General features: G+C 43.5%; 1 long non-coding RNA gene across 1 annotated transcript in view; it reads left to right on the top strand.

Annotated features, from left to right (window-relative positions):
- LOC121847638 overlaps window positions 1-19,648 on the top strand; it is a 56,681-nt gene that overhangs the window by 32,211 nt on the left and 4,822 nt on the right. The window contains exons 2-3 of the long non-coding RNA XR_006084473.1: window positions 11,747-11,881; window positions 12,824-12,871. This is a non-coding gene — a long non-coding RNA (uncharacterized LOC121847638). The remainder of the gene's footprint in view (window positions 1-11,746; window positions 11,882-12,823; window positions 12,872-19,648) is intronic.

Genomic DNA, 19,648 nt, shown 5'->3' with positions numbered 1-19,648 from the left:
ATACAGGGCTTGAGGTTGTATAGACTATATACGGGCTTGAGTACAGGCTATATACAGGGTTGAGGTTGTATAGACTATATACAGGGTTGAGGTTGTATAGACTATATACGGGCTTGAGGTTGTATAGACTATATACGGGCTTGAGGTTGTACAGGCTATATACAGGGTTGAGGTTGTATAGACTATATACAGGGTTGAGGTTGTACACGCTATATACATGGTTGAGGTTGTACAGGCTACAGACATAGCTGATAGTGTTTAGAATAAAGACAGGGTTGAGGTTGTACAGGCTATATACAGGGTTGAGGTTGTATAGACTATATACAGGGTTGAGGTTGTACAGGCTATATACAGGGTTGGGGTTGTACAGGCTACAGACATAGCTGATAGTGTTTAGACTATATACAGGGTTGAGGTTGTACAGGCTATATACAGGGTTGAGGTTGTAGAGACTATATACAGGCTTGAGGTTGTAGAGACTATATACAGGGTTGAGGTTGTATAGACTATATACGGGCTTGAGGTTGTATAGACTATATACGGGCTTGAGGTTGTACAGGCTATATACAGGGTTGAGGTTGTATAGACTATATACAGGGTTGAGGTTGTACACGCTATATACATGGTTGAGGTTGTACAGGCTACAGACATAGCTGATAGTGTTTAGAATAAAGACAGGGTTGAGGTTGTACAGGCTATATACAGGGTTGAGGTTGTATAGACTATATACAGGGTTGAGGTTGTAGAGGTACAGGGTTGAGGTTGTACAGGCTATATACAGGGTTGAGGTTGTATAGACTATATACAGGCTTGAGGTTGTAGAGACTATATACAGGGTTGAGGTTGTATAGACTATATACGGGCTTGAGGTTGTATAGACTATATACGGGGCTTGAGGTTGTACAGGCTATATACAGGGTTGAGGTTGTATAGACTATATACAGGGTTGAGGTTGTACACGCTATATACATGGTTGAGGTTGTACAGGCTACAGACATAGCTGATAGTGTTTAGAATAAAGACAGGGTTGAGGTTGTACAGGCTATATACAGGGTTGAGGTTGTATAGACTATATACAGGGTTGAGGTTGTATAGACTATATACAGGGTTGAGGTTGTATAGACTATATACAGGGTTTAGGTTGTATAGACTACATGTAGGGTTGAGGTTGTATAGACTATATACGGGGTTGAGGTTATACAGGCTACAGACATAGCTGATAGTGTTTAGAATAAAGACGGGGTTGAGGTTGTACAGGCTATATACAGGGTTGGGGTTGTACAGGCTACAGACATAGCTGATAGTGTTTAGACTATATACAGGGTTGAGGTTGTACAGGCTATATACAGGGTTGAGGTTGTAGAGACTATACAGGCTTGAGGTTGTAGAGACTATATACAGGCTTGAGGTTGTACAGGCTATATACAGGGTTGAGGTTGTATAGACTATATACAGGCTTGAGGTTGTATAGACTATATACAGGCTTGAGGTTGTATAGACTATATACAGGCTTGAGGTTGTATAGACTATATACAGGTGTGAGGTTGTATAGACTATATACAGGTGTGAGGTTGTATAGACTATATACAGGTGTGAGGTTGTATAGACTATATACAGGTGTGAGGTTCTATAGACTATATACAGGCTTGAGGTTGAAAAGACTATATACAGGCTTGAGGTTGTATAGACTATATACAGGTGTGAGGTTGTATAGACTATATACAGGGTGTGAGGTTGTATAGTCTATATACAGGGTTGAGGTGGTATAGACTATATACAGGGTTGAGGTTGTACAGACTATAAACAGGGTTGAGGTTGTATAGACTATATACAGGATTGAGGTTGTACACGCTATATACAGGGTTGAGGTTGTACAGGCTACAGACATAGCTGATAGTGTTTAGAATAAAGACGGGATTGAGGTTGTACAGGCTATATACAGGGTTGGGGTTGTACAGGCTACAGACATAGCTGATAGTGTTTAGACTATATACAGGGTTGAGGTTGTACAGGCTATATACAGGGTTGAGGTTGTATAGACTATATACAGGGTTGAGGTTGTAGAGGCTATATACAGGGTTGAGGTTGTATAGACTATTTACGGGCTTGAGGTTGTACAGGCTATATACAGGGTTGAGGTTGTATAGACTATATACAGGGTTGAGGTTGTATAGACTATATACAGGGTTGAGGTTGTACACGCTATATACAGGGTTGAGGTTGTACAGGCTACAGACATAGCTGATAATGTTTAGAATAAAGACAGGGTTGAGGTTGTACAGGCTATATACAGGGTTGAGGTTGTACAGGCTATATACAGGGTTGAGGTTGTATAGACTATATACAGGGTTGAGGTTGTAGAGGCTATATACAGGGTTGAGGTTGTACAGGCTATATATAGGGTTGAGGTTGTATAGACTATATACAGGCTTGAGGTTGTAGAGACTATATACAGGGTTGAGGTTGTATAGACTATATACGGGCTTGAGGTTGTATAGGCTATATACAGGGTTGAGGTTGTATAGACTATATACAGGGTTGAGGTTGTAGAGGCTATATACAGGGTTGAGGTTGTACAGGCTATATACAGGGTTGAGGTTGTACAGGCTACAGACATAGCTGATAGTGTTTAGAATAAAGACGGGATTGAGGTTGTACAGGCTATATACAGGGTTGGGGTTGTACAGGCTACAGACATAGCTGATAGTGTTTAGACTATATACAGGGTTGAGGTTGTACAGGCTATATACAGGGTTGAGGTTGTATAGACTATATACAGGGTTGAGGTTGTAGAGGCTATATACAGGGTTGAGGTTGTATAGACTATTTACAGGGCTTGAGGTTGTACAGGCTATATACAGGGTTGAGGTTGTATAGACTATATACAGGGTTGAGGTTGTATAGACTATATACAGGGTTGAGGTTGTACACGCTATATACAGGGTTGAGGTTGTACAGGCTACAGACATAGCTGATAATGTTTAGAATAAAGACAGGGTTGAGGTTGTACAGGCTATATACAGGGTTGAGGTTGTACAGGCTATATACAGGGTTGAGGTTGTATAGACTATATACAGGGTTGAGGTTGTAGAGGCTATATACAGGGTTGAGGTTGTACAGGCTATATATAGGGTTGAGGTTGTATAGACTATATACAGGCTTGAGGTTGTAGAGACTATATACAGGGTTGAGGTTGTATAGACTATATACGGGCTTGAGGTTGTATAGGCTATATACAGGGTTGAGGTTGTATAGACTATATACAGGGTTGAGGGTTGTAGAGGCTATATACAGGGTTGAGGTTGTACAGGCTATATACAGGGTTGAGGTTGTATAGACTATATACAGGCTTGAGGTTGTAGAGACTATATACAGGGTTGAGGTTGTATAGACTATATACGGGCTTGAGGTTGTATAGACTATATACGGGCTTGAGGTTGTACAGGCTATATACAGGGTTGAGGTTGTATAGACTATATACAGGGTTGAGGTTGTACACGCTATATACATGGTTGAGGTTGTACAGGCTACAGACATAGCTGATAGTGTTTAGAATAAAGACAGGGTTGAGGTTGTACAGGCTATATACAGGGTTGAGGTTGTATAGACTATATACAGGGTTGAGGTTGTATAGACTATATACAGGGTTGAGGTTGTATAGACTATATACAGGGTTTAGGTTGTATAGACTACATGTAGGGTTGAGGTTGTATAGACTATATACGGGGTTGAGGTTATACAGGCTACAGACATAGCTGATAGTGTTTAGAATAAAGACGGGGTTGAGGTTGTACAGGCTATATACAGGGTTGGGGTTGTACAGGCTACAGACATAGCTGATAGTGTTTAGACTATATACAGGGTTGAGGTTGTACAGGCTATATACAGGGTTGAGGTTGTAGAGACTATATACAGGCTTGAGGTTGTAGAGACTATATACAGGGTTGAGGTTGTATAGACTATATACGGGCTTGAGGTTGTATAGACTATATACGGGCTTGAGGTTGTACAGGCTATATACAGGGTTGAGGTTGTATAGACTATATACAGGGTTGAGGTTGTACACACTATATACAGGGTTGAGGTTGTACAGGCTACAGACATAGCTGATAGTGTTTAGAATAAAGACAGGGTTGAGGTTGTACAGGCTATATACAGGCTTGAGGTTGTATAGACGATATACAGGCTTGAGGTTGTAGAGGCTATATACAGGGTTGAGGTTGTAGAGACTATACAGGCTTGAGGTTGTAGAGACTATATACAGGGTTGAGGTTGTAGAGGCAATATACAGGGTTGAGGTTGTATAGACTATATACGGGCTTGAGGTTGTATAGACTATATACGGGCTTGAGGTTGTACAGGCTATATACAGGGTTGAGGTTGTATAGACTATATACAGGGTTGAGGTTGTACACGCTATATACATGGTTGAGGTTGTACAGGCTACAGACATAGCTGATAGTGTTTAGAATAAAGACAGGGTTGAGGTTGTACAGGCTATATACAGGGTTGAGGTTGTATAGACTATATACAGGGTTGAGGTTGTATAGACTATATACAGGGTTGAGGTTGTATAGACTATATACAGGGTTTAGGTTGTATAGACTACATGTAGGGTTGAGGTTGTATAGACTATATACGGGGTTGAGGTTATACAGGCTACAGACATAGCTGATAGTGTTTAGAATAAAGACGGGGTTGAGGTTGTACAGGCTATATACAGGGTTGGGGTTGTACAGGCTACAGACATAGCTGATAGTGTTTAGACTATATACAGGGTTGAGGTTGTACAGGCTATATACAGGGTTGAGGTTGTAGAGACTATACAGGCTTGAGGTTGTAGAGACTATACAGGCTTGAGGTTGTAGAGACTATATACAGGCTTGAGGTTGTACAGGCTATATACAGGGTTGAGGTTGTATAGACTATATACAGGCTTGAGGTTGTATAGACTATATACAGGCTTGAGGTTGTATAGACTATATACAGGCTTGAGGTTGTATAGACTATATACAGGTGTGAGGTTGTATAGACTATATACAGGTGTGAGGTTGTATAGACTATATACAGGTGTGAGGTTGTATAGACTATATACAGGTGTGAGGTTCTATAGACTATATACAGGCTTGAGGTTGAAAAGACTATATACAGGCTTGAGGTTGTATAGACTATATACAGGTGTGAGGTTGTATAGACTATATACAGGTGTGAGGTTGTATAGACTATATACAGGTGTGAGGTTGTATAGTCTATATACAGGTGTGAGGTTGTATAGACTATAAACAGGGTTGAGGTTGTATAGACTATATACAGGGTTGAGGTTGTACACGCTATATACAGGGTTGAGGTTGTACAGGCCACAGACATTGCTGATAGTGTTTAGAATAAAGACAGGGTTGAGGTTGTACAGGCTATATACAGGCTTGAGGTTGTATAGACTATATACAGGCTTGAGGTTGTAGAGACTATATACAGGGTTGAGGTTGTATAGACTATATACGGGCTTGAGGTTGTACAGGCTATATACAGGGTCGAGGTTGTATAGACTATATACAGGTTTGAGGTTGTATAGACGATAAACAGGCTTGAGGTTGTATAGACTATATACAGGCTTGAGGTTGTAGAGACTATAGACAGGGTTGAGGTTGTATAGACTATATACAGGGTTGAGGTTGTATAGACTATAAACAGGGTTGAGGTTGTACAGACTATAAACAGGGTTGAGGTTGTATAGACTATATACAGGGTTGAGGTTGTACACGCTATATACAGGGTTGAGGTTGTACAGGCTACAGACATAGCTGATAGTGTTTAGAATAAAGACAGGGTTGAGGTTGTACAGGCTATATACAGGGTTGAGGTTGTATAGACTATATACAGGGTTGAGGTTGTATAGACTATATACAGTGTTTAGGTTGTATAGACTATATACAGGGTTGAGGTTGTATAGACTATATACAGGCTTGAGGTTGTAGAGAATATATACAGGGTTGAGGTTGTATAGACTATATACGGGCTTGAGGTTGTACAGGCTATATACAGGAATGAGGTTGTATAGACTATATACAGGCTTGAGTTTGAAAAGACTATATACAGGCTTGAGGTTGTATAGACTATATACAGGTGTGAGGTTGTATAGACTATATACAGGTGTGAGGTTGTATAGTCTATATACAGGGTTGAGGTGGTATAGACTATAAACAGGGTTGAGGTTGTATAGACTATATACAGGGTTGAGGTTGTACACGCTATATACAGGGTTGAGGTTGTACAGGCCACAGACATTGCTGATAGTGTTTAGAATAAAGACAGGGTTTAGGTTGTATAGACTACATGCAGGTTTGAGGTTGTATAGACTATATACAGGGTTGAGGTTGTAGAGACTATATACAGGGTTGAGTTTGTATAGACTATAAACAGGGTTGAGGTTGTATAGACTATATACAGGGTTGAGGTTGTACACGCTATATACAGGGTTGAGGTTGTACAGGCCACAGACATTGCTGATAGTGTTTAGAATAAAGACAGGGTTGAGGTTGTATAGACTATATACGGGCTTGAGGTTGTACAGGCTATATACAGGGTTGAGGTTGTATAGACTATATACAGGGTTGAGGTTGTAGAGGCTATATCCAGGGTTGAGGTTGTACAGGCTATATACAGGGTTGAGGTTGTATAGACTATATACAGGCTTGAGGTTGTAGAGACTATAGACAGGGTTGAGGTTGTAGAAACTATATACAGGGTTGAGGTTGTATAGACTATAAACAGGGTTGAGGTTGTACAGACTATAAACAGGGTTGAGGTTGTACAGACTATAAACAGGGTTGAGGTTGTATAGACTATATACAGGGTTGAGGTTGTACACGCTATATACAGGGTTGAGGTTGTACAGGCTACAGACATAGCTGATAATGTTTAGAATAAAGACAGGGTTGAGGTTGTACAGGCTATATACAGGGTTGAGGTTGTACAGGCTATATACAGGGTTGAGGTTGTATAGGCTATATACAGGGTTGAGGTTGTACAGGCTATATACAGGGTTGAGGTTGTATAGGCTATATACAGGGTTGAGGTTGTATAGACTACAGACAGGTCTGAGGTTGTATAGACTACAGACAGGTCTGAGGTTGTATAGACTACAGACAGGTCTGAGGTTGTATAGACTACAGACAGGGCTGAGGTTGTATAGACTACAGACAGGGCTGAGGTTGTATAGACTACAGACAGGGCTGAGGTTGGATAGACTACAGACAGGGCTGAGGTTGGATAGACTACAGACAGGGCTGAGGTTGGATAGACTACAGACAGGGCTGAGGTTGGATAGACTACAGACAGGGCTGAGGTTGGATAGACTACAGACAGGGCTGAGGTTGGATAGACTACAGACAGGGCTGAGGTTGGATAGACTACAGACAGGGCTGAGGTTGGATAGACTACAAACAGGGCTGAGGTTGTAGCATTTCAGGTGAAGCTGGTTGATAAAATACCTCACAATGCATTCCAGGTGACTACCTCATGAAGCTGGTTGAGAGAAAGCCAAGAGTGTGCAAAGCTGTCATCAAGACAAAGGGTGGCTACTTTGAAGAAACTCAAATCTCCAGTATTTTCTGATTGTTTAACACTTTGTTTAACACGTTCTTGGTTACTTCATGATTCCATATGTGTTATTTCGTAGTTTTGATGTAGAAGATCTCTGGAATGAGTAGGTGTGTCTAAACCTTTGACTGCTACTGTAGATAGAGCGGGAGGTAGAGGAATACAGAGATAGACAGAAGGGGGCTGGAAGCGGATGCCACGTCTGTGTTTCCTGCCAACTGATCACGCTCTGGCTGGCTCTGGCTCATAGGGAAGGCATGGGTGTTGGACAATTGAAATCTGTGTGTGTGTGTGTGTGTGTGTGGTGGTGGTGGGGGGGGATTTACAGTCATCAGTCCACACAACAAGCATTTGCCAGCTCAATTGGCCCAATAACATGTTAGGTGCTGGATTGGGCTGAATCAATACATGCAAACAGATTTTAGTTTGAACTATGTGAGATTGTAATGTTTTGTGGAATAATTAATCAAATCATCTATACGCATTTAAAGATTTACATCTCAGACTGAATATCAATATATTAGATGTCTGATGATTAACCTTGTAACTCAATTTTTTGCACATATTCTTATTTATTATTTTTTAATATATATTTTTCATTTTTTTAATTTTTTTTATTTCACCTTTATTTAACCAGGTAGGCTAGTTGAGAACACCTTTATTTAACCAGGTAGGCTAGTTGAGAACACCTTTATTTAACCAGGTAGGCTAGTTGAGAACAAGTTCTCATTTGCAACTGCGACCTGGCCAAGATAAAGCATAGCAGTGTGAACAGACAACACAGAGTTACACATGGAGTAAACAATTAACATGTCAATAACATAGTAGAAAAAAAAGAGAGTCTATATACATTGTGTGCAAAAGGCATGAGGAGGTAGGCGAATGATTACAATTTTGCAGATTAACACTGGAGTGATAAATTATCAGATGGTCATGTACAGGTAGAGATATTGGTGTGCAAAAGAGCAGAAAAGTAAGTAAATAAAAACAGTATGGGGATGAGGTAGGTAAAAATGTGTGGGCTATTTACCGATAGACTATGTACAGCTGCAGCGATCGGTTAGCTGCAGTAACTATTGAAAGCAGTAACTTCCCTCAATGTACTGTGAACACTTCCTGACTCTAGGACCAAGAACATGTATTCCAAATAGCTTCTGAAGTTAATAATTGTATATTTTTTCATTTCCTGAAAAGTTTCTGTTTTGAGAGAGAGGACGTTTTTATCAGACAGTGACGATATGCTTGCGCTGCATATACATTTCTTATGGCTGAAAGTGTGAAAGGAAGAGGTTTGAAGCTTCCTACACTCTTCTGTTTGAAGGCTGTATTTCATCTACAGAGAGATTAACCTGGAGAAGAGACCCCGAAGCAAGCTGGTGCTGGGGCTCTGTTCACAAACAGACCCCACAGAGGACAGAGCAACACAATTAGACAATCAGAGCAACACAATTTCTTGACACATTGGAAAGAATTAACAAAAAAACAGAGCAAACTAGAATGCTGTTTGGCCCCAAACAGAGAGTACACAGAGGCAGAATACCTGACCACAGTGACTGAACTAAAATTAAGGAAAGCTTTGACTATGTACAGACTCAGTGAGCATAGCCTTGCTATTGAGAAAGGTCGCCATCGGCAGACCTGGCTCTCAAGAGAAGACAGACTATGTGCACACTGCCCACAAAATGTGGTGGAAACTGAGCTGCACTTCCTAACCTCCTGCCAAATGTATGACCAGGTCCTGGATGGCAGGGAGCTTGGCCCCAGTGATGTACTGGGCTGTTCACACTACCCTCTGTAGTGCCTTGTGGTCAGATGATGAGCAGCTGCCATAACAGGCGGTGATGCAACCAGTCAGGATGCTCTCGATGGTGCAGCTGTAGAACTTTTTGAGGATCTGGGGGCCCATGTCAAATCTTTTCAGTATTCTCAGGGGGAAAATGTTTTGTTGTGCCCTCTTCACGACTGTCTTGGTATTTTTAGAACATGATAACTCATTGGTAATGTGGAGTCCAAGGAACTTGAAACTCTCGACCCTCTCCACTACAGCCCCGTTGATGTTAATGGGGGCCTGTTCAGCCCATCTTTTCCTGTAGTCCAAGATCAGCTCCTTTGTCTTGCTCACATTGAAGGAGAGGTTGTTGTCCTGGCACCACACTGACAGTTCTCTGGCCTCCTCCCTATAGGCCATCTCATCGTTGTCGGTGATCAGGCCTACCACTGTTGTGTTGTCAGCATACTTAATGATGGTGTTGGAGTCGTGTTTGGCCATGTAGTAGTGGGTGAACAGGGTGTACAGGAGGGGACTAAGTATACACCCCTGAGGGGCCCCAGTGTTGAGGATCAACGGGGCAGAGGTGTTGTTGCCTACTGTTACCACCAGGGGCAGCCCGTCAGGAAGCCCAGGATCCAGATGCAGAGGGAGGTGTTTAGTCCCAGAGTCCTTAGCTAAGTGATGAGCTTCGTGGGCACTATGGTGTTGAACGCTGAGCTGTAGTCGATGAACAGCATTCCCACATAGGTGGTCCTTTTGTCCAGGTGAGAAAGGGCAGTGTGGAGTGAGATTGAGTCATCTGTGGATCTGTTGGGGCGGTATGCGAATTGGAGTGGGTCTGGGGTGTCCTGGAGGATGCTGTTGATTTGAGCCGTGACCAGCCTTTCAAAGCATTTCATGGCTACCGACTTGAGTGCCACGGGGCGGTAATCATTTAGGCAGGATACCTTCGCTTCCTTGGGCACAGGGACTATGGTGGTCTGCTTGAAACATTTAGGTATTACAGACTCGGTCAGGGAGAGGTAGAAAATGTCAGTAAAGACACTTGACAATTGGTCCGCTCATGCTTTGAGTACACGTCCTGGTAATCCTTCTGGCCCTGCAGCTTTGTGAATGTTGACCTGTTGAAAGGTTTTGTTCAAGTCGGCTACTGAGAACGTTATCACACAGTCATCCAGATCAGCTGGTGCTCTCGTGCATGCTTCAGTGTTGCTTGCCTCAAAGCGAGCATAAAAGGCATTTAGCTCGTCTGATTGGCTTGCGTCACTGGGCAGCTCGCCTCTGGCTTTCCCTTTGTCGTCTGTAATAGTTTTCAAGCTCTGCCACATCCAACGATCGTCAGAGCAAGTGTAGTAGGATTCAATCTTTGCTTGTTTGACTGTTCGTCTGAGGGCATAGCGTGACTTCTTATAAGTGTCCGGATTAGTCTCCCGCTCCTTGAAAGCGACAGCTCTAGCCTTTAGCTCGATGCGGATGTCGCCTGTAATCCATGGCCTCTGGTTGGGATATGTACGTACAGTCACTGTGGGGACGACGTCATCGATGCACTTATTGATGAAGCCGATGACTGAGGTGGTGTATTTCTCAATGCCCTTGGATGAATCCCGGAACATATTCCAGTCTGTGCTAGCAAAACAGTCCTGTAGGGTAGCATCCGCGTAATCTGACCACTTCCGTATTGAGCGAGTCACTGGTACTTCCTGCTTTAGTTTTTGCTTGTAAGCAGGAATCAAGAGGATAGAATTGAGGTCAAATTTGCCAAATGGGGGGCGGGGGAGAGCTTCGTATGCATCTCTATGTGGAGTAAAGGTCGTCTAGGATTTTTTTTTTCCCTGGTTGCACATGTGACATGAAAAATTTGGAAAAATAGATTTAAGTTTGCCTGCATTAAAGTTCCCAGCCACTAGGAGCGCCACTTCTGGGTGAGCATTTTATTATTTGCTTATGGCATAGAGTTGGTTGAGAGCGGTCTTAGTGCCAGCTTCCCTTTTGGTGGTACATAGTCAGCTACGAATAATACAGATGAGAACCCTCTTGGTAGATAGTGTGGTTGACAGCTTATCATAAGGTACTCTACCTCAGGCGAGCAATACCTCGAGACTTCTTTAATATTAAACATCACGCACCAGCTGTTATTGACAAAAAGACACACCCACCCCTCGTCTTACCAGAGGTAGCGTCTCTGATCTGCCGGTGAATGGAAAATCCCGCCAGTTTCTTCATTCAGCCACATCTCAGTGAAACATAAGATTTTTAATGTCCCGTTGGTAGAATAATCTTAATACTAGGTCATCAATTGTATTTTCTAATGATTGTACGTTTGCAAGGAGAAATGGAAGGCATTGGGAGTTTACTCGCTCTTCTCCGGATTCTCAGAAGGATTCCCGATCTGCGGCCCCTTTCCCGGTGTCTTTTCTTCACGCAAAAGGTGTGGATCTGGGCCTGTTCCAGTGAAAGCAGGATATCCTCCTCGTCCGACTCGTGAAAGGAAAACGTTTCTTCTTGTCCGCGGTGAGTAATCGATTTTATCCAGAAGTTATTTTCGGTAGCAGCAACATTATGAACACAATAAGTTTTAAAAAATGTGTTAAACAAAAGGAAAAAAAACAATTGGTTGGGAGAATGTAAAACGTCAGCCATGTTCTTCGGCGCCATCTTGGGTATGAGAGGAATGTATGTAGAGAAAGAGGCCGAATGCCATCTTTAAACACTCCACCATGCCTGACTGGCCAATAGGATGGGATGATAGCAGACACAAGCGGGTGTTTCACACAACTAAAAAACAACAGAAGAGAGGATTTAAGATAGACAAACCTCTGGCTCTATACTCTCTCTATCTGTCTCCCCCTCTTCCTCTCTCTCTCCATCTCTCTCCCTCTTTCTTTCTCTTTCTCTCTCGAACATAAAGAGATCTGGTGAAATATTTATGAATTTTAATATAGAATGAACCCTAGCAGCCTTAGCATTTTCTTCTTGCAACTTTGGACCCTGAAAATGTTGTTATCCCCAGTGCATTAGTCATTGGTGTGTGACCGAGTGAGTTCAAACCCTGGTCTCCTGTGTTGCTCAAGACTGTTTTAGCCCACTGAGCTAAAGCCTAGACATTAGTATCATCTTATTTAGTGAGATGAAAAACCACACTGAGTAAGTTAGCAGTTCTTCAGCTGCAAAATGTCTTCATAATACTATTACCACATATTTTAAACTGCCTACATTTAGTTTGATCAGGTTGTCCTCAATCAGCTATTCCACCACCATGGAAGAGTCTCTCTCTCTCTCTCTCTCTCTCTCTCTCTCTCTCTCTCTCTCTCTCTCTCTCTCTCTCTCTCTCGCTCTCTCTCTCTCTCTCTCTCGCTCTCTCTCTCTCGCTCTCTCTATATATATATACACATGTAGTCATCCACTGTCGCTTAGCATTGAATTCCTTTTTTCCCTTTTCCTAATGCAAAACAGATAAGAAGCAAGGCGGCACCACAGATTCACTCCAGTGATCAGAGAGAGGTAAGTGTGAAACATAATCTGACCAGTGGAATAATGAAACTTAAGCATCCGATAATGGGCGGGAGGTTTCTATCTAAATGGTGATTTCCCTCAGCCTAGCCCTTATCAGTTCCTGAAACCCCCTGCAGTTAGAACACCATTTTATTTGTGTTATTATTAAACAGACTAACACACCATTTTCTACACTTTATCTCACTTTATCACATCACAGTCTTCCCTCCTCCCCTGGGCAGCTTCCTGGCCGGTGACTTCATCATATTCAGTTCTGGGATAGATATCAAATTTGTAATTGGCTTCTTGTTACAAGACTTCTTGATTGATATCAGCACATTTAGAGAGACAAACCTTTCACATTCTGTATGGCGGCGCGGGTACAACACGACGCTCGGCATCTACCCAGATTTAGCAAATTAGCAGTAATTTACTTAATAGTTGTTAGTTTATTCACTCAGTACAGCCTGACGTACACTCTAAATAGCCGACAATAACTCCTGGATACTGAAACACAATGCACAAAGATAGTTTTTTCACAACTTACAATTTCTACTGGAGATTGCGAAGACGCCCCGGGAGACTGAACAATAGCAGAGAGGAAGTACCTGGAGGCGGCGTCGAGAGGGAAGCGGGGTGGCCTCCGGGCTAGACAACAGCTAACCCCACATCAGCTTTCACTACCTAGCCTTTTCCTCACTAACGTTTGTTCGGTCATTGGCGAACAAAATGAACGAAATACGACTAAGAATCATCTCACAAAAAAGCATTGTGGATTGTAGCGTCATGATTTTCACGGTAACGTGGCTAAACAACAGCCCGACAACGCTATTCGGCCAGAGGGAAGCGACGTCTTCAGAGCTGATCACACGGCAGAGGACTCTGGTAAGACCAGAGGAGGAGGTCTCTGCATTTATGTAAACAAAGCATGATGTACAGACTAACATAACCGGGAGTCACTGCTCAACCAATCTGGAGCACCTGATGATTAGCTGCAGGCCTTTCTCATTGCCTCGGGAGCGTACATCCATTGTTGTTACTGCAGCCTATATACCTTGCGGATGCTAATGCTAAATTAGCAATGAAAGAACTGCAGGTTGCTATTAGCAAACAGCACATCCTGATGGTGCTTTTAATTGTTGCAGGGGGGTTTTAACCACTCAAATCTGAAAACTGTTTCTCCCAAATTCCACCAAAATGTCTCCTGCCCCACTAGGGGACACAATGCACTAGACCACGTGTATAAAAACATTACCCAGAGGCTTACAAAGCCATTCCCCTCCCCCACCTGGGACAGTCTGATCACCTGTTCCTGCTCACCAAGTATTTACCCCTCGTTAAACACGTCAGTGAGGACAGTCAGTGTGTGGCCAGAGGGGTCAGACTCATTACTACAGCACCAGTTTCAACATCAGAGACTGGAGATTGGTTGCCACTCAGGCCACCCTTTCCGTTCCGGCGATGCGGAAGCCTACAGCTCATCCAGGGCCAACCTGAAAAGGGCATCAAGATGGTTAAACATGACCACAAACTGCGGATTGAGGAGCACTTCAACAACAACTCCGACCCTCGACGCATGTGGCAGGGCATCACAGATTACTGGCCAAAAAACCCTACCCCTACGTCTTCATCACCGACGAGTTAAACAGGTTCTATGCTAGCTTCGACAGGGACAACAAGGATCCTGCCATCAGAGCTGAGCTCCCCCAAGATGAGTTCCCCCTCAGACTATCCATCGCAGATGTTTTGTCTGCACTGAGCAGGGTGAATGCACACAAGGCTGCTGGTCCTGATGGTGTCCCCGGTCGTGTGCTCAGAACATGTGCTGGGCAGCTGGATGAGGTCTTCACTGACATTTTCAAGCTGTCACTGGCCCAAGCGGTTGTCCCCACTTGCCTTAAGACTGCAACCATTGTGCCAGTGCCGAAGCATTCGACCGCATTAAGCCTGAATGACTTCCGACCTATTGCACTCAACCCCACGATCGTGGAGTGCTTCGAAAGACTGGTTTTGGCCTACCTTAAGTCCTGCCTCCCTCCAACACTGGATCCCCACCAGTTTGTCTACCGACCGAACAGGTCTACAGAGGATGCCATCTCCACAGCTTTGCACTCTGCCCTGACCCATCTGGACAAAATCAACACTTATGTGAGAATGCTGTTCATAGACTTTAGCTCAGCATTCAATATGATCATTCCCTCTAGGCTGGTCACCAAACTCCATGACCAGCCCCTCTCTCTGTAACTGGACAGGACTTCCTGACCAACAGATCCCAGTCTGTCAGGTTAGACAACTTCACTTCCTCAACACAGAATCTGAACACCGGTGTGCCACAGGGCTGCGTGCTGAGCCCCCTCCTGTACTCTCTCTTCACCTAAGACCGTGTTCCTGTACACGGACCATTGTCAACTTCTCAGACGACACCACGGTGGCCTGATCAGTGACAATGACGAGTCAGCCTACAGGGAGGAGGTCTAGCACCTGGCTGCATGGTGCACTGACAACAACCTGGCCCTCAATGCAAAGAAAGCCAAGGAGCTCATTGTGGATTACAGGAAGTCTAAAAGCTGCAGCCATGCCCAAGTTCTCATTGATGGCACTGAGGTGAAGCGTGTGTCCAGCATCAAATTACTGGGTGTCTACGTCTCTGAGGACCTCTCCTGGACCCTCAAGACCTCAACCCTGGTCAAAAAGACACAGCAGCGCCTATACTTTTTGAGGAGGTTGAAGAAGGCCTGCCTGTCTCCCTAGGTCCTGGTGAACTTTTACGACTGCACAGTCAAGAGCATTCTGAATAACTGCACCACAGTGTGGTTTGGCGGATGCTCCGTGACCAACCGAAAGGCCCTGCAATGGGTCCTGAAAACCCCCCAGCACATCACTGGTGCCCAGCTCCCTGCCATCGTAGACCTCCAGCGCAAGCGGTGTCTGCGTAGGGCGTGCGGCATCATCAGGGACCCTTCATGCCAAACTGTTCGCCCTCCTACCATCCAGCAGGCGGTACAGGTCTCTACGTTCCCGCACTAGCAGGCTCAAGAAAAGTTTATTTCCAGCTACTGTAACCCTGCTGAACTCTGTGGCACGGCACTAGCCATATCCACCCACCCACATCTTAGTACTGCCTCTCAGGGACCTTGTTGCTCTACTCTCTTTGCACTCTTCACGGTCCTACTGGACTCTGATATTGCTTTGCAAAGTCTGATTGAGGACATTATTCAGTTGTACATGTCTACCTCGGTAACCTCATTGCTGCTCTCCCTGCATTTCAGTTCCATACCTCCTTGCACTTTCAATTTCCTTCATTGCACATTTAGACTTGCCATTTGCCTTCATTGCACATTTAGACTTGTCATTTGCCTTCATTGCACATTTAGACTTGTCATTTGCCTTTTATTTACATACATTTATTTATCACTTAATAACATACATTGTACTTCAATGTTTCACTTGTACATTTTTTGTACTCTTTTATTTGCACTTCTGGTCAGATGCTAACCTCATTTTGTTGTACTGTACGTGTACTTGTTCAATAACAATAAAGTTGAATTTAATCTAATCTAAATCTCTCCCTCCTCTCTTTCTGCTTCCTCCTCTCTCCTCCCTCCCTTTCTCTCCCTCTCTCCCTTCACTCTCCTCCTCGTTTCACCTTCATCTCTCCCTTCCTCCCTCCATTCTCTCCTCCTCCTTTCTCACCCTCCTCTCTTTCTGCTTCCTCCTCTCTCCTCTCTCCCCTTCTCCCTCCCGCCCTTTCTCCTAACCCTCCCTCTCCCCCTCCTCCCTCTCCTCACTCTCATCCTCCCTCCTCCCTCCCTCCTCCTCCTCTCTCCTCCTCCCATTTCTCACCCATAGACGTATATCTAATCAAGGTTGTCAGTCATACATTCCTAACATGTTTCATTTGAAATGTTCAGATGTGGAAGAATTGCAGAAATTATCGTGTCTCCAGTGTAAAGAAATATTTCAGTCTTTTCATCAATGTCTGCATCCCAAACTATTCCCTTATACAGTACACTACCTTTGATGAGAGCCCTAGGGGACCTGGTTAAAACTAGGGGACTTAAATGGATCCTCAGTATTTTGGCAGGATTTATCTGCTTCCCCAGAGTCAGATGAACTCATGGATACCATGTTTATGTATCTGTGTCCAGTATGTACAAAGTTAGAATTTGCTCAGAAAAATACCTCTAACTAGAGTTTAGGGCAATGACTCAGTCATGTGTATCTACTAACATGCTGGCAGATACCTATACACTCTAGGTGCTATCTAGAACCTAAAAGGGATCTTCGACTGACCCCATGAAATAACTATTTTTTGGTTCCAAGTAGAACCAAAAAGGGTTCAACCTGGAACCAAAAAGGGTTCAACCTGGAACCAAAAAGGGTTCAACCTGGAACCAAAAAGGGTTCTACCTGGAACCAAAAAGGGTTCTACCTGGAACCAAAAAGGGTTCTACCTGGAACCAAAAAGGGTTCTACCTGGAACCAAAAAGGGTTCTACCTGGAACCAAAAAGGGTTCTACCTGGAACCAAAAAGGGTTCTACCTGGAACCAAAAAGGGTTCTACCTGGAACCAAAAAGGGTTCTACCTGGAACCAAAAAGGGTTCTACCTGGAACCAAAAAGGGTTCTACCTGGAACCAAAAAGGGTTCTACCTGGAACCAAAAAGGGTTCTACCTGGAACCAAAAAGGGTTATCTTATGGGGACAGCGAATAACTATTTTGGAACCATTTTCTCTAACAGTGTAGACTTCCAGTCATTGAGCTAAATCCAGTTAGCATTGGCTCGCAAAACTACCTCTAACTTCCTTCATACTGGACACAGAGACATACAAATGTGTACCCACAAGATCATCATTGCCAAAACCTCGAAGTATCCCTTTAACCTGAGTGTATTCATAGCCTTTTCGGCTCCGGAGTCAGTCCGCCAATGTAAAGAAGTAGAAACTGGTACTGCTTGATGTGTTTGGATCCCAGTTCTTATAAATCTGGGCCATCTGGGTTCTATTAAGAATGGTTAAATATGCAGCAATGTTAAAATGTCAGGGAACAGAAAACATATTTAAAATGGCAGGGAATAGGAGACACGTTACGATGTCAGGGAATAGGAGACACGATAAGATGTCAGGGAATAGGAGACACGATAAGATGTCAGGGAATAGGAGACACGATAAGATGTCAGGGAATAGGAGACACGATAAGATGTCAGGGAATAGGAGACACGTTAAGATGTCAGGGAATAGGAGACAAGTCAAGATGTCAGGGAATAGGAGACACGTTAAGATGTCAGGGAATAGGAGACACGTTAAGATGTCAGGGAATAGGAGACACGTTAAGATGTCAGGGAATAGGAGACACGTTAAGATGTCACGTTAAGATGTCAGGGAATAGGAGACACGTTAAGATGTCAGGGAATAGGAGACACGTTAAGATGTCAGGGAATAGGAGACACGTTAAGATGTCAGGGAATAGGAGACACGTTAAGATGTCAGGGAATAGGAGACACGTTAAGATGTCAGGGAATAGGAGACACGTTAAGATGTCAGGGAATAGGAGACACGTTAAGATGTCAGAGAATAGGAGACACGTTAAGATGTCAGGGAATAGGAGACAAGTCAAGATGTCAGGGAATAGGAGACAAGTCAAGATGTCAGGGAATAGGAGACAAGTCAAGATGTACATTTGAAAACGTCAATGTGGTTGAAGGATTTATTTGAAGGATTCTATTTCTTTTGAATGTCATTGTAGTTCATAAATCTATTTATTTATTTTAAATAGTTGATGATGCCATAGAGTAAAGCAGTTATTTCCCTTGAAAATAAAGATGTCGTTATAAATTGAAGACTTTGTCTTGAAAGCAGCAAAGAACTATATTTAGCCAACCGCAATGGGAAATTCATAAAAAGATACCCTTGTAAAATCAGAACAACTTCAGTTCAAATATAGGTGTTACCAACATGTAATCAACAGTACCTTAACTCTCGCTCAGAGCTGTCCTATATACTCATTCTGAGGTTGGCATTCAAATGTTATAATCTATTTTGGTTTCTTTTTGCCCACACCTATTGGCAGGCTTTACATTACTGACACACACACACTTTGTTAACCACAGCTGGTGCACGTTCTCTAAGGTTGAGGATGTTTCTAGAGTTCGAGAACCTCATGATAAGCTGCAGACCATGCTATTTACCAATGAAGTGTCTATATTTTTCATAGGTGTCTATTTACCACCTCAAACTGTTGCTGGCACTAAGACCGTACTCAACGAGCTGTACACGGCCATAAACAAACAAGACAATGGACATCCAGAGGTGGCGCTTCTACTGGCCGGTGATTTTAGTGCATGTCACTTGTGCAACTAGAGGTGGCAAAACTCTTAATCACCTTTAATCCACACACAGAAAGTCATACAAGGCTCTCTCTCACCCTCCAGTTGGCAAATCTGACCATAACTCTATCCTCCTGATTCCTGCTTAAAAGCAAAAACTCAAACTGGCTGGCTTCATTAATAAGTGCATCGACGACGTCATCCCTACAATGACTGTACGTACATTTCCCAACCAGAAGCCATGGATTACGGGCAACATTTGCTTTTAGTTAAAGGCTAGAGCTGCCGCTTTACAGCAGTGGGAAACTAATCCAGATACCCTCCTGTACTCCCTGTTCACCCACGACTCCAACAACATCATTAAGTTTGCAGATGACACGAAGGTGGTAGGCCGGATCACCAACGACAAGAAACGAGTGGGGGGGATCCACATCGATGGGGGTCTGTAGTGGAGCGGGTCG

This window comes from Oncorhynchus tshawytscha, linkage group LG10 (assembly GCF_018296145.1).
Source record: "Oncorhynchus tshawytscha isolate Ot180627B linkage group LG10, Otsh_v2.0, whole genome shotgun sequence".
NCBI lineage: Eukaryota > Metazoa > Chordata > Actinopteri > Salmoniformes > Salmonidae > Oncorhynchus > Oncorhynchus tshawytscha.
Note: the sequence above shows the minus strand (reverse complement) of the source record. Positions and strands in the feature narration are given on the sequence as shown.